Source organism: Dermacentor andersoni, chromosome 1 (assembly GCF_023375885.2).
Source record: "Dermacentor andersoni chromosome 1, qqDerAnde1_hic_scaffold, whole genome shotgun sequence".
NCBI lineage: Eukaryota > Metazoa > Arthropoda > Arachnida > Ixodida > Ixodidae > Dermacentor > Dermacentor andersoni.
In genome coordinates, this window is record NC_092814.1 from 147,894,581 (window position 1) to 147,908,510 (window position 13,930).

The following is a 13,930-nucleotide window of genomic DNA, read 5'->3' on the forward strand; positions in this document are numbered from 1 at the left end:
ACTACCACAGGGATGTCTGCTGAGCCGTGGAGGAATTCATAGTCGTTTCAAGACGTTTTCCTTATGTTCTTCAACTATTATTTTTGTCCGTTTCCACATGGCACTTTAAACAGTTTTTGTGCCACCAAAATCTTCCTAATACCATCCAAATCTTGGCCAATCTCCCACGGTGGGTACGCGATATTGAAGAAGGAAATCCAATCCAATCCAATGCCAGGGTGCCATTTAAAGTGGCGGGACTCCTTTGCAGCTCGCATAGGCATCCAAGAACTTCGCAAGGTGGCCGGTCGACACTTTGAAAGCACGGCAGAAAGCCGGGGCCCCGCCATGAGGAACTCTGGGCCTTCGGAGCACCGGCGAGACCACGGATGCAGCACCGTCGGCGCCGGACCTGGCGGTGGTGGCCTGGACTCCCTCGGATGTGGCAGCCATGAACGAGATCGCGCCGCCGCCAAAGTACCGGCTCGAGCTTGGCTGCCGTTTGTGCTCACGCCGACGCTCGCCACCTTTGACGCTTTCCTCGTGTTCGCCGCCATCTCGGTCACGCCGGGCGTCCCCGCGACCGCCATGTGCTTCATCTGCATCACGGGCCTGGTCGCGTCCACCGTAGCCACCGTCTTCGACGCGTCCGATGAAGAGCACTAGTTTGGGCGGCCGGCATTGCACAGCTGTCCCAACAACGAGGAGGCTTTTGCATGGAGCGCCAAGTGCGGACATGCCGAAGGAGAACTGGTGGCATAACGTCAACGTGGGAGCTGTTTTATCGAAGTCGTTCTTGATTTTCGCGCTACGACACAATGGTTATTACAGTGATATTACGCTGATAAAATGTTTTTATCACGGCCTTCTGTGTTATGTTGTTTTTCTAACATGATTATGTCACGCTGTTACAAAGCATATATTATTTATTGTCATAGGCAATGTTTCTAATCTTTAATAATAGCAGCGGGAAAATACGATTGTTTGTGGAAGGAAAATGAAAGCCGCAAATCTTAAGATAACACTACGGAGCTTTGCCGTAGTATTTTTGCCATAGAAACTCGGTCATCATGACAGTCAGATGTGCATATCGAAATTCGGCATCTAAATTACATTATTTCTACTAGCTCACAGCTGCTACCTGTTTACATTTAGGGGAAGGATCCGGCCGCAGTGGCTTTGAGCTAGCTGTTTCGCGGAAAGGTGCCGCATTAATTAATCAACGGCTGCATAAGTGTGCTAACCGATTACTGCCACTTCTACGTGAGAAGAGCCCTCACGCTGCTTTTTAAAAAAAAATACACATCTATGCTGCAGTACAAGCTGCACAAAAAGACGTTAGCCCCTAAATTAACCGATGTACTTAGAAATTTGCCCGCAAGTCAGCAATAGCATATAGCTCGGAAAAACACGGTTGGATTACGTCTTGGTCTGTCAAAAAAAAAAAAAAAAGCTCTGAGCATATGGCCAGCTAGTTTTGTTGTTGGTGGTGATGGTCGTAAATTCGATAAGCTTCTGGTGGGCCCACTGTGATATGAGAGATGCATTTTCACATATTGTTGAGTGTTGCTTTAGAAGACTAGTATTTTTGGTGGTTGAGCAAGTGAGCAAATGCAGCTTCTGAGGGTGGTAGTAGAATGATATTGCTCTGGTTCTCACCTGTATGTTTATACTGAAATTTATCTATCTGTTACTGTGCACACATGAGCACGCAGGGGCCCTATAACGTAAAACTGGGCCCATAAGGTAAAAATATTCTCATGTGTTTTTATTCCAATCTCCTGACGACAAATTTACGTAACCAACGACGCAAGCATCGGGCGGTGACCCGAAGCGTTGTTTGAAATACCCAGTCAAACGCGCTCATCGTTTATAGGAAGTCACTTTTCTTTTTGCTTTCCAAGCGAATAACATTGCCTACATTGAGCAGATTTTCTCATCGAATTGGCTGACAAGAGCCGAGGAGCACGCTCAAGTGGAGAGGGTTTTGACTGGGCCGAGGCTGCACAGTGAATGTAGATGAACGGATGAAGACAACGCTGCCGGCGTCTGCGATTGGTCCGCTTCCCCTTCCTTAGCTTGCGGGGGCTGGTCGAAAATCGCGGCCACATGCAACGGCGGGGGAGGGGGTAAAAAGGCCGCCAGAACGGATCCTCAGCACAGAAGAGTTGGCAGAGCGATGTCGTATGCGTTCTGAAAGGGCTCGATAACGTTGTATTGCTACGCATAGATTTCTATTATATGCAAATAAATCCATGCTCCCCGGCAGCTCCTTGTAGCCAGCGCCAGAGCGAACGGCGGGCAGCTATCTTCTATTCCTTTGAGAACGAGAGAATCTCCGGCTATTCAAAAAAAAAAAAAAAAAAAGATCAGTTTTGTTCGCCATAATAATGCATCTTTAACGAGGTGAGCTTTCGCAGTTTTGTGACGTCGCGTGACAGACAGGCGAAGTGGGCGCAGCCGCAAAACGTTTCACCAATAGGAAAGGGCAAATGGCGAGAAAGGCGTCGAATCAGAAATATTTATTACAGGGAAGCTCTTTGTGGCTAAGTTTTGGCGGGTCACATCTGCGTGGACATAGACAAACAATTTTTCATACGTGGGCCGATCCAGAAGATGTGCAACACTGGGCCGACCCACGGCGGGGTTATAGCAGGTTTTAAGCACTCCCCGTACGTGGGCCGATCCTGAAGATAGTGCAATACCAGGCTGACCCGTGGCGGAGGTGCAGTTCGCGATTCAAAGGCTCTCATTCACAGCTTCGCTGGTCGTCCTTCTTCAGAGAGTGGAAGGGCACTGACTTTTTTTTCTTTCGTTTGATCTAATCATGTATAATCAGTGTGCATACATAATATCACATGGGGCGTTCTAGCGGTTTTCGTGGCACCGCGTGACAGACCGGCGAAGTGGGGGCGGCCCGAAAACTTTTTGGCCAGTCTTGGACGACTTATTACGGAATTGGAATAGAAAACTATGGAATAGCTTCACGTTGTAGCGCCTCTATTCCAATCTGTTTTTATTCAATATAATTACGTCAAATTTACGTAAGCACCGACAAAAGCATTGGGCGGTGACCCGCAGCGTTGTTTCAATAGCCCAGCCAACCACTCTACTCGCTTATGGGAGGTCATTTTTGTTTGCTTTCAAAGCGAATAGCATTTTACCCACCTTGACAGGTTCTTTTTATCTAACTGGCTGTAAAGAGGCGAGGAACATGCAGAAGTGGAGAGAGATTTGTGAAGCCTGGATAGCTAAGTGAAAGTAGATAACCGGATGAGGACGGTGGTGTCGGTACCTGCGATTTGCCCGCTTCCCGTTGCTTAGCTTGCGGTGGCTAGTCGAAAATCGCGGTGGCATGCAACGGAATGATAACAACGCGGCTAAAACAAATCCTCAGCGAAGAAAAGTTTGCAGAGCGATGTCGTATACGTGTCGGAAGGTATGGACAACGTTATACTGTCACGAATTTTTTTTTTATTGTGCGCGAGTAAATCCAGCCTCCCCGGCGGCTCCGAGTAGCCAGTGCCAGATTGTTAGGCGGGCAGCGATCTTTTATTCCGTTCGGAACCTTCGGCAGTCTTCGGTTGCCCCGAAAAAAAATATATTCAGATTTGTTCGGCATATTAATGCATCTTTAATTCACTCAGGTCACTTTGAGGCGGCTAGTTTTCGCGGTTTTGTGTTGTCGCATGACAGAAAGGCAAAGTGGGCGCAACATGGAAAATTTTGGCCAATTGGGGAGGACTAACGGCGGAAAAGGCGTATAATGATTTTCCCTTTGTTCAGTCTAATCCTGCATAATAAGCGTGTATACGTCATAGCAGATGGATAGTTCTAGCGGTTTTCGTGACGAATTTTCTGACGAATCGTGGAGGGTGGATTGCAGAAATGGAATAGAAACAGTTTGGAATAGCTTTATCCCATAGCGCTCCAGGTGTCTCCCTCGTGTTGTTCACATATTACACTTCCAAAATTTGTGCTCACTCAAGCAAGGGGCGGCCGACGCAATATTAAGGAAAATATCAATTCACATAGTTCTGTTCGCTTTTTAGGAACTTTGTGTAAAAATACTCGCCAGTTTAAATTTTATTGAGCTCATGTACATAAGTGAACACATTCGATTGTTAGATTAAATATTTCGGATTAATATGATTAGAATTGTTAAATCTGGTCAATCCAATAGAATCTTCTGACTAGCGGGTTAAAAAAATAGAGCCAATTGATCGTAACAATTAACCAATCAATTTGCTTTTTTTATTGATGTAAGTCAGCAAATAACATTAAATATTGACAGGTTTTCAGGTAAATTAAAAAGAGCAAACAGAAAGAAACGGCGCTATTTGAATCGACACGTACTGCCTTTAATATCCCGTTGGCGACACCTTCCTTGAGGGAGCATAGATTTTGGAGAACTGAGCCCGTATTCGCAAACAGTTCTTAAGCTAAAGGCGCTCGTGCCAGCCAATGGTGATGTAGAACGTATTATTAGCGAAGGCGATCAGCCAATAAAAAACAGCACTTGCGAACGAAAAGCTTTGTGAATTCGGTCCTTGATCCTTGAGCGAAACGCTGTGCCGCGCATACCAAGAGCAACGCCCTATATTTGCCGTAATGGGATAGCCACGCGTCACAGGTAGCATCCCATTGTTGAGTAACGATAACGCATTAGCGCATGGGCACGTGCAGTGTGTCATCATGGTAAGTGCATTATCGCAAACGATAATGCGCTTACGAAGCACTCGGACAGATGCGGCGGTTCACGGAAACTGACCGTTAATCCGTGTCCCGTGAAATCAGTTTGACCCAAAAACAAAGCGTCAAGCAGAACTTTTGAGAAAGAAATAATTAAACAGCTGTGCAGAACTTAATTGTGCCTTTTCAAACTAAGTAATTTCGAACAAAATTACTTTTCTAAGCCCTCATTCAGCTACTGTGCGCGCGCTTGGCCACCTTCGACTCGATGTGCAGACGCTGCACGTATTTCAGGCCATACTAGATATGCTATGTGTGGCCCCACTTGAGAATGTTGCATCCTTTTCGACAAGAGATGTTTATCGAATAAAAGGGTCCTAACTTTACAACATACATGTCAAACACATGCAACGCATTTATCCTGTTTCTTTTATATCCTAGTCATGCGTTCAGGAGCAGAAACGCGAACGAGGCCACCCAGAGTCGGCCTGGGGAGCAGTGCGGCGTGCAGCAGCCTCGAGGCGTAGGTCTCTCCTTCACCGAACATGGGAGATGAGAGGACACTTCTGATCTATGGCAAGCCTTCCTGGCCTGTATTCATAGGATCCTCAGGGGCCAGACTGCCGATTTGTCAGTGCCTTAGCGTCTTGGTCTACATCTGGGCTCGTCTGGACTCACTTGAAACGGAAAAATGCGCATGAAAAAAAAAAGAACAAAGGAAAAGAAAAGCAGGAAGGCGATGCAACCTGCAGTTGACCTGCAGTTGAAGTAGATCAAACATAATTTCTTCCGGAGAGAGTTAGGGGTGAGAATGGGGTCGAGCTACTGCGCTGGGCACTGTATGGCGTCATTCCTTGCGTGAGCGGAGTAGGAGGAGCGTCGGGATGTTCAATCTTTTTTACTGCACCTCTTCAGGATCGGCCAACATTTTAAGACTGCCCATGCCCGTGGGAATAGCCCACATTTTTGGACAACGATATGGCTGAAAGTTGTGTGTGGCCTTTAATACTGCACGCAAACAAGCAAAATGGTGAGCTGGTAGCTGGGCAAGGTGTTCCCCGAGAGTGTCGATGCGTTGCCCATTGTAATAGGGCAACAGAAAATCTATGGGCGCTTTGCTGAGCTAAACTGCGATAGGCGAAAGCCTATCTATGACTGCCTCTGTTGCTGTTGTCTGAACTGTTCTGCGAACGGACGCTGCCGTGGCCGCGAGCATGGGTGCAAGCACAGCCATATGGCTGCGAGGTTTGCCGCCGATGTGCGCGCACCCCCACGCGCATGTCCGCGCTCTCCCACGCGCCCACTCGCACAGCGCTACTGGCATGGCGCCTCCTCTCCTTGCTCTCCTCGCCGGTGATCACCGCTTTCCTGCGTCCGGACACTCATGAGCCACTAAAGGCTTACGCCTTAATATCCTGCTGTATAATGATCACTGCCGCTGTGGGCGCGCAGTTGTGAATACCGAGGCATGTCCTCAGAGCTAGAGCTTGTACAGCCTCGAGTTCACGCAGCTTCGTTTTGCAGGTGTTGCCCCCAGTACAAGCGGTCTTTTGTATTACAAAACCTAGGAACAGAGCATTACAGTGCAGCGACATCAACCTTGTAGATGTACTCCATGACTTTCCGCTAATAAACTTGATGTGTTTATTGTTATAGATCGATACTTGGACTGTCCATTCAAACATAGGACAGGGTCAGCGATTACTATAGACGGAATAGCGTCGGGCTCAACACTGCGTTGCGGCCCTCCATAGTACGTTTAATGGTGAGTAACTGCGCTATCCTCGGTCATTACGAAAAAAATATGTTTCAGTCAAAATCACCATGCACTGAAATCTGCAGCCTATTTCTACGTCAGTCAAAGCTTTAACGGTATGATGCGTTATGTTGTCGAATGTGCTTTTAATCTAAAAAAACAATGCTGCGGTCAGCCGTTTCAGGCTTTCTTGACGTTGAACAAATGTGACCAAATCGATCGCATTGTGGCTGGAAGCCAGTCATAGCGTCTGTGTACACGTTGTAATATTCCAGGTACTATACCGTGGAAGCAGAAATATCTGTGTAATATTGACGTTCTTGTGTGACAGAACTAACTATTCTTTATATTTATAGAAAACAAAAACAATATTTATAATTTTGTAACATGAACAATGTTGATGTCGTGCCCAGCGCGAGCAAGACCCCGTAAGTAGGTTAATCTCCTTTTTCTCTTTACTCGCGGGCAATGCGTTGCATTGTACGAAGAATGAATGAATGAATGAATGAATGAATGAATGAATGAATGAATGAATGAATGAATGAATGAATGAATGAATGAACTGTACGTGAACGTTAAGAAGTTAGAGAGAGTCGGAAGGAAGACAACGAAGTGCCAGGGGTCTTTTGCCCTCCGTCTCGCCGATTACACTCCTGGCGATAATTTTGGCCATCAGAAAATTGGGTTCACAGATATCTAATGGATAGTGGTTACAGACGCGCTTTCGGTCTGTACACATTTAACTTTTACTAATCGGTCACACCTGTTGGGTATATTTTCAACTCTTGTCCCAGACAATTTGTCCGAAGTCGGCTTTGTCTGGGTCCCCAGGCATAGTGGAATCTTTTTTAATGAATCAGCTGACTTGCTCGCATCGTCATCGCTAGATGGTCCGGTTGTAAAGTTCTTCCTGATTTCTTTTTTATAACAGGAGCTAGATCCAAACACATTTTATAATTGAGTTGTAATAAATCATCCATACTCTCCGCAGATGATTTTCGACATCTAAAATTTCAGTGGAAAACGAGCATATGCCTTTCACGCTAATGCGAGGTGACGTTAGCAAGTTTCCGCTGTAGAGTTCCCCGCCTAAACTTTTACCTTCATAGATCTAGTTTATCCATAACTAACCTCTGCTCTTTTTGTGATGAACCAGAAACTATGGACGATTTCTTTTTTGCCGCCGCTTCTCCTCCCTCCGCAAAATGTACCTCATATTTCCAGCTAGTAAACTAGGTTTAGCACTTACAACACCAAACATTTTCTCTTTTGGTGCCTGTCAGTTAGACACAAGCCATGGTGCGAGGATTAGTGCTCTCCGCAAGTTCATTGAAGTATTCGGAAGGTTACGCTGCTAGGGTACTGACTGTGGGGCATTTTATCTTCTTCTTTTTCTTCTTCTTCTTCTTCTTCTTCTTCTTATTATTATTATTATTATTATTATTATTCACCTTTTCAGTTTAGTTTAATTTTCATTTATTCAGTTGATGTATACGTACTCACAAAATCTGTGTTATCAGTTAATTGCCAAATGATTTGTTCTAAATGCTCACCCTTAGCCGTTTTGGTATGCTGTTGGGTGTACGTTTCAATCTCTCCCGTGTGGCCTATCCCCCTCGTGGGTATGACCCATATTTTGAGGCAACAACAACAACAAGATGGCTGACACCATAGCCTAGCCCTACTGTGTCTTATTACAAATTTCCACAGCCTCATACTTTCTGTGTTTACATTCAAGTCGAGATGTGGGTGGACTTCATCATCGGAACAAATGGTCGCGGTGACATCCGAATCTTGGCTGCAGCTCTCAAGATGAAGAGGAACAAGCTCTTCCGGAAGCAGTGAGAACCGGTGCAGTTGTCTCCTATATAAGCGCTAGAACAAAGCTCATTTCGGATGATTTCATTGCGAAAGAAAAAGTGAAGCTGAATATGAAACTTCAGGATTATGAGAATTTTGTTCTGACTCCAATTCGAAACTGCGCGAAGCCTGCTACCATTGCTTCGTCTGACAGCGGCGTCAACCCCATCACTAAGTTTCTTGAAGTGCAAAAGGCACAGGACAGCAAAATAAATTAATGCGTTTGCTTGTAAACGTGACTGAAAGAGGAATAAACAGACCGAATCTCGAACACGTGACGCCAGATATATTTGATGGAGAGTCCAGTAGTCCCGAGTTCTGCTAACATTTTATGAATATGCCTGCAATGAAAACTACTGGTACAGTGATGAAGATAAAGTGAAAAACATGCCACTATTCCTGTCAGTAATAGCGACGGGTTGGTACGAATTGCGTGCTAAGGCTGACACCAACAAGCCTTGGACGAAATGGAAGGAAAGTTTTCTCGCCTTTTCTGGCGAGAACAAGGTATTCATATGGGACAAAGCTATCGCATTCAAGTGCAAATCTGGATCTACACTCAGCTATCTTTATGAAAAAAGGAGGTTACTCCAGCTGGCTGACTCAACCTTGCCTGAGGCGTCCGTGGTTCTGTTTATCATTCATGGCTTGAGTCCAAATATTCCAGAAGCAAATACAAGTGAAAGGGTCAAAATGGTTGAAGAACTTCTGCAGGTAATGCGAAGCCTCTACCTAGAAGACCCAGGACCCCAGCGGCAACCCATGATGCCTGGTGCAAGGTGTCCAACTGCCGCATGAGCTGACGAAAGACGCCCGCTTGCAAGCTGGAAGCCTATCGCTACTCCTCTGTCCTTTCTCACTGACCAAAGAGGCTCAAGCCAATGTGAAGAGTGAGATGATGTGACAAAGAACTAAATAAAGAGGGCTTTGTCTTCCGCCTGACGACACCAAGAGAAGTTGTTTATTTTTCCCATGCAAGCGTGTTGTACATATATGTTTTTGCTGATGGAAAGGCAATGAGCACGTCAGCTGACAGCGGAGCAAGCATCACAGTAATAAATGCACGTATTGTTGACATTGAGAAAGTTCAACAGGGACGGCCTGTACAAGTACATGGATACGACGGAAGGCGAGATGTTCACAATAAATGTACATGTGTAACCATATCGTGTTTCGGCAACAAGGTTTCTGTGCAGGTGCTAGTACTCGACGGAGTTTCCTATGAATTACTCCTTTCACGTCCAGCCATCTGCGCACTTCGCCCTAACATCTACTGGACTGGAGAAGTAACCGCTGAAAAATGTGCCACAGCCTGAGCGCTTCTTCAGCTTCGTCTTCGAGGAAGCCATCGTCAGGTGAAGATGTTAAGTTGCTTTACCCGGTATTGCTTTGCTTGGAGGGATATCCTAAGGCAACTACCCAGTTTGAGGTACCATTTAAGTTAGACGATACTACAGTGGTGAGAAAAAAGCCCTTAATATGTCACGGGAGAAGAGAATGTGGCTGAAGAACGAACTTCAAAAGATGCTGGATGCCTAGAACATTCGTGCATCCATGTCTACATTCGCGTCACCCATCACTATTGCACCTAAGGAAGACGGAAGCATCCGACTCTGCACGGACTACAGACAATTTAACAAGCAGACATAGCTTTTCCTTTTCCTATGTCATGAATAGACTCTATCATAGACGAGACGAGTGGATGCAGAGTGTTTTCGCATATTGATTTATGTAGAAGATTCTGGCAAGTTCCACTTTCTGAAGAATACAAGAAATACTCTTCGGTCATAACGCCCTTTGACATCCATGAGTATAATCGACTCCCGTTAGGACGGAGGAACTCAGCCGCTTGGTTACAGAAGATGATGAACGACGTCTTGCGACCGTTTCTTGGGAAGTTTTGTAACGTGTACATCGACAATATAATAATTTACTCTAGGAATGAGGAGGAGCACTCATAGCACCTTGCTAGTGTACTTCAAGCACTGAGTGATGCGAAGGTCAAGATTAATGACAGGAAATGAGAGTGTTTCCAAGGAACGGTTGTATTTCTAGAGAAAGTGTTTGATGGCCAAACCAAGACAACAAAACAGGAATCAGTCGAATGACTCTCAAAAATGCAGAAGCCGTATAACCTACATTATTTACGGGTACTTCTCGGCTTTGAGGGCCATTTTCGGTCATTCATTAGAGTTTATGCGGCGAAGACAAAGTGCCTCGCAGCAATGACCAAGCAGAATGTTCATTTCGGTGGACAGCAGAATGCGATTCCGTTTATCAAACCCTTGTGGACATGATTTCGTCTGATCCAATTCTGATGCTTGCAGACTTCAAGTTGCCCTTCGAGCTGAACACCGACGCTTCTTATTACCGCGCAGGTGCAGTGCTTTACTAAAGGGATACAGAAGCTCAATGGAGCCGGCAAAAGAAGATCGTGGAGTATTATTCGTATACATTCTCTAAAGCAGAGCTCAATTGCGCGCCTACAGAGAGAGAAGCTTTGGCAGTATTAATGGCCGTACACTATTTTAGACATTACCTGCATGGTAGGAGCTTCACGCTCTTTACCGATCACCAAGCCTTTACATATATCCTTAACCTCGCCGAGCCTAGAAGAAAAATCGTGAGGTGGGTGAAAAAGCTCCAGCAGATTGTGCTCGTAGTCCATCACAGACCTGGGGAACACCTCAAGGATGCCGGCTCACTTTCGAGACTTGCGGTAACCCCAGATCAGGAAAATATCAGCGCAACTCTGCTGTGGGAGGGAAGTGAAGAACTGGAGTTCCACGATGGGAGGTTCGGAGTTCCGGAGACAATGGTGCCCCAAATCTTGGAACTTTATCATGACTCTCTAATCGGCCACTTTCTGTGCAGGTGCTGCTGGAACACCATCGCGCGTCGGCCCATAAAGCGGTGAAGGCGCTTTTGTGCTTCTTAAGGACGACGGGCTTGTGCGACCATCTGTGACTATTAATGCAATTTCTATAAGACCACACGCGTCAACGAACTCACCGCAATTTCCTTCCTTCCTTCTCTCCTCTCTCTCCCTGTGATCTTTGTTTTCCCCTTTCCCATTCCCACAGTGTAGGGTAGCCAACCGGACGTTATTCTGGTTAACCTCCCTGCCTTCTACTTTTCTCTTTCCTCCCCCCTTATCATGACTCTCGGAACTCTGGTGGGCACGACGGGTTCAGGCAAACTTATCGCAATATTCTTCAACGTTTCCGGTGGAAACACATAAACGATGACGTCCAGCGATATTTCGAGTCTTGCCATCAATGTGAAGTCCACAAAGCGAAGGACCTTCTGAGAACAGAGGAGATGGTCCTACCTCAACGTTCTGACATACCGGTTGAAGTCGTCCAGGTGGTTTTTGCAGAGCTCAAGAAAAAGGCTGCAGGAGTAAAGAAAACAGTCTTTCCTGGTGGCAATAGATCAGTGCGCTAAAATAGTGGCTGCATGATAGAGAAGGGAAGACGCAAATAATGTGATTGCACTTTTGAGCCGAGAGATGTTTAAGCATACTAAATAGTAATATCAGACAATGTACCAGCATTTGTAAGTCAGCGTCTGCAAGAGTGCGGGAAGAAACGAGGAGTTGTTTGGCGATGCTGCGCGCCCTACCATCCTACAGAAGATGGCATGGCCGAAAAAATCATATGAGACTTGAAACAGTTTATTTCTATATATCCGAGATTCAACGGCGAATGGAAGTGCTGATTGGAGGCCGCTGTAGCTCGTCACAATCGGTCGCACACTGCGAGCATCGGCTGTAGCCCGTATTTCGCAGCATTTGGAAAGGCACCGGTGCTCCATGCTGATCAACAGCTCGGTATTGCTTACCGCCTGCAATTGCGCGAGGAGCGAAAAACTGCGGAAGCACACCAGCGATACCGCGAACATATGAAGAGATATTACGAGCGCTGCCACAATACGCGGGTACCTCGTATACAGCTGAATGATTTAGTGCTCGTCAGAAAAGGTCTTCTGGGTGCGAAGTTGGTGTACATGGGACCGTGTAGCGTGTTGCAAATTGCAGTGCGAAAAGGTGTTCTCAAGTGACTATGTTACGCCAGTGATGACGGCGTGCTGGAGTTTGCAACTATTGGGAACGTCTTTATGTATCATCCCAGGACGGATGAGTCTTCAAAGAGGGGGAGTGTACGTGGACGTTGTGAAGAAGTTAGAGAGGGTCTGAAAGAAGACAACGAAGTGCCAGGGGGTTCGGAATAAAACTGGCTGACACCATACCCTATCCCTACTGTGTCTTATTACATGAATGAACGAATGAATGAATGAATGAATGAATGAATGAATGAATGTGCGTCTACGGCATCATTTTCTTTATCCTTTCAATGCAATTCGCCAGAGCAATGGGACGGTACGTTGACAAATCTAGCGTGGATTTACCAGGCTTGAGGAGCGGAACTAAGTGGCCACATTTTCATTCTTATGGACCCAAAGCATTGCACCAGGACCTGTTGCACTGGAGTACAGCAACACGAGCCGTGCTTTCTGAAGAAGGTTTTCGAGTGCCGTGTAGGTAACCGGATAACACCCAGGCGATAAAAAGCGTTTGTAAAAGCCAGAGCCACTTGAAGCCAGAGTTCAGCTTGTGTTGAACGTCGCTTAGCTTAAATCGAGACCCCAGTGTCGGAAATTTTCTGGGAATGAAGCCATGGTAATAAATAATTGAAATTCAGCTTTACTTCAGCAAGATCGCCTTGGAAAACGTCCCTGGTCAAGCATGCAGTGGTCTGGATAGTTATGACAAGCGTGGTGCATGCTCTTTGGCATGGAGAAAACAAAAGGCTTTTAAAGAATGCGTGTTTTCAGACGCAGTGCAAGGTTTTCGTGGAGCAACGTACTTTACGGTTTCGCTTGCACAACGTATCATCAACTTCACCATTAGTCTATACCTGTAAACAATTCCGAACATCGCACCCCATTAATGTACTCGCCGTCTGCCGCTCACTATGCCGGCTCCGGTTGTGTGACACTTTCCTGCTATAAAATTTCCACAGGGCGGACTGCGCAGGAAGATGTTTCGTCGCACGTACATTTCCCTCGCGCTAGATACAGTGACCCGAGGACGTGCACAGACAATTTTCTATTTCTTTCGTTCTTCACCGAGATGCCGGCGGAAACCGCTTACTCTCTGACAACCAAGGTTGTGGCGGTCATCGCCGCTTACTATGACAGCGGCTGTAAATAAGCATCCGAGGAGCTGACTCTATGCAGAACTCATGCCCAAGCACGCGGTGGTACAACCAATGCATATCTCCGCCGAGTAGCAGAGCTTGCTATCGACGCGCAAAACCGCGCCACGTGCCATTAATGGGTCATATAGCATGCAAGACGTGCTTACTTAAACAGATCACGAAAGAAAGTGTGTGCAGCACATTAATATAAAAAAAGGACCAGTTGTATATCGAGTGATCATTTTAAAGCTTTGCAGAATTTTCTAAATCACCTGTGGCAGATAGCAAAACTCCATACCTTGACCTGAAAGAGCCGGACATTATTCACAGAGCCCGAAGCTTCGTTCATGAGAAATCGAAACACCTAACCGACTAATTACTGGAAATTCGCTAAACATGCATATTGCAATTTACCTTGCAATACGGCACTTGCAAGACCTAT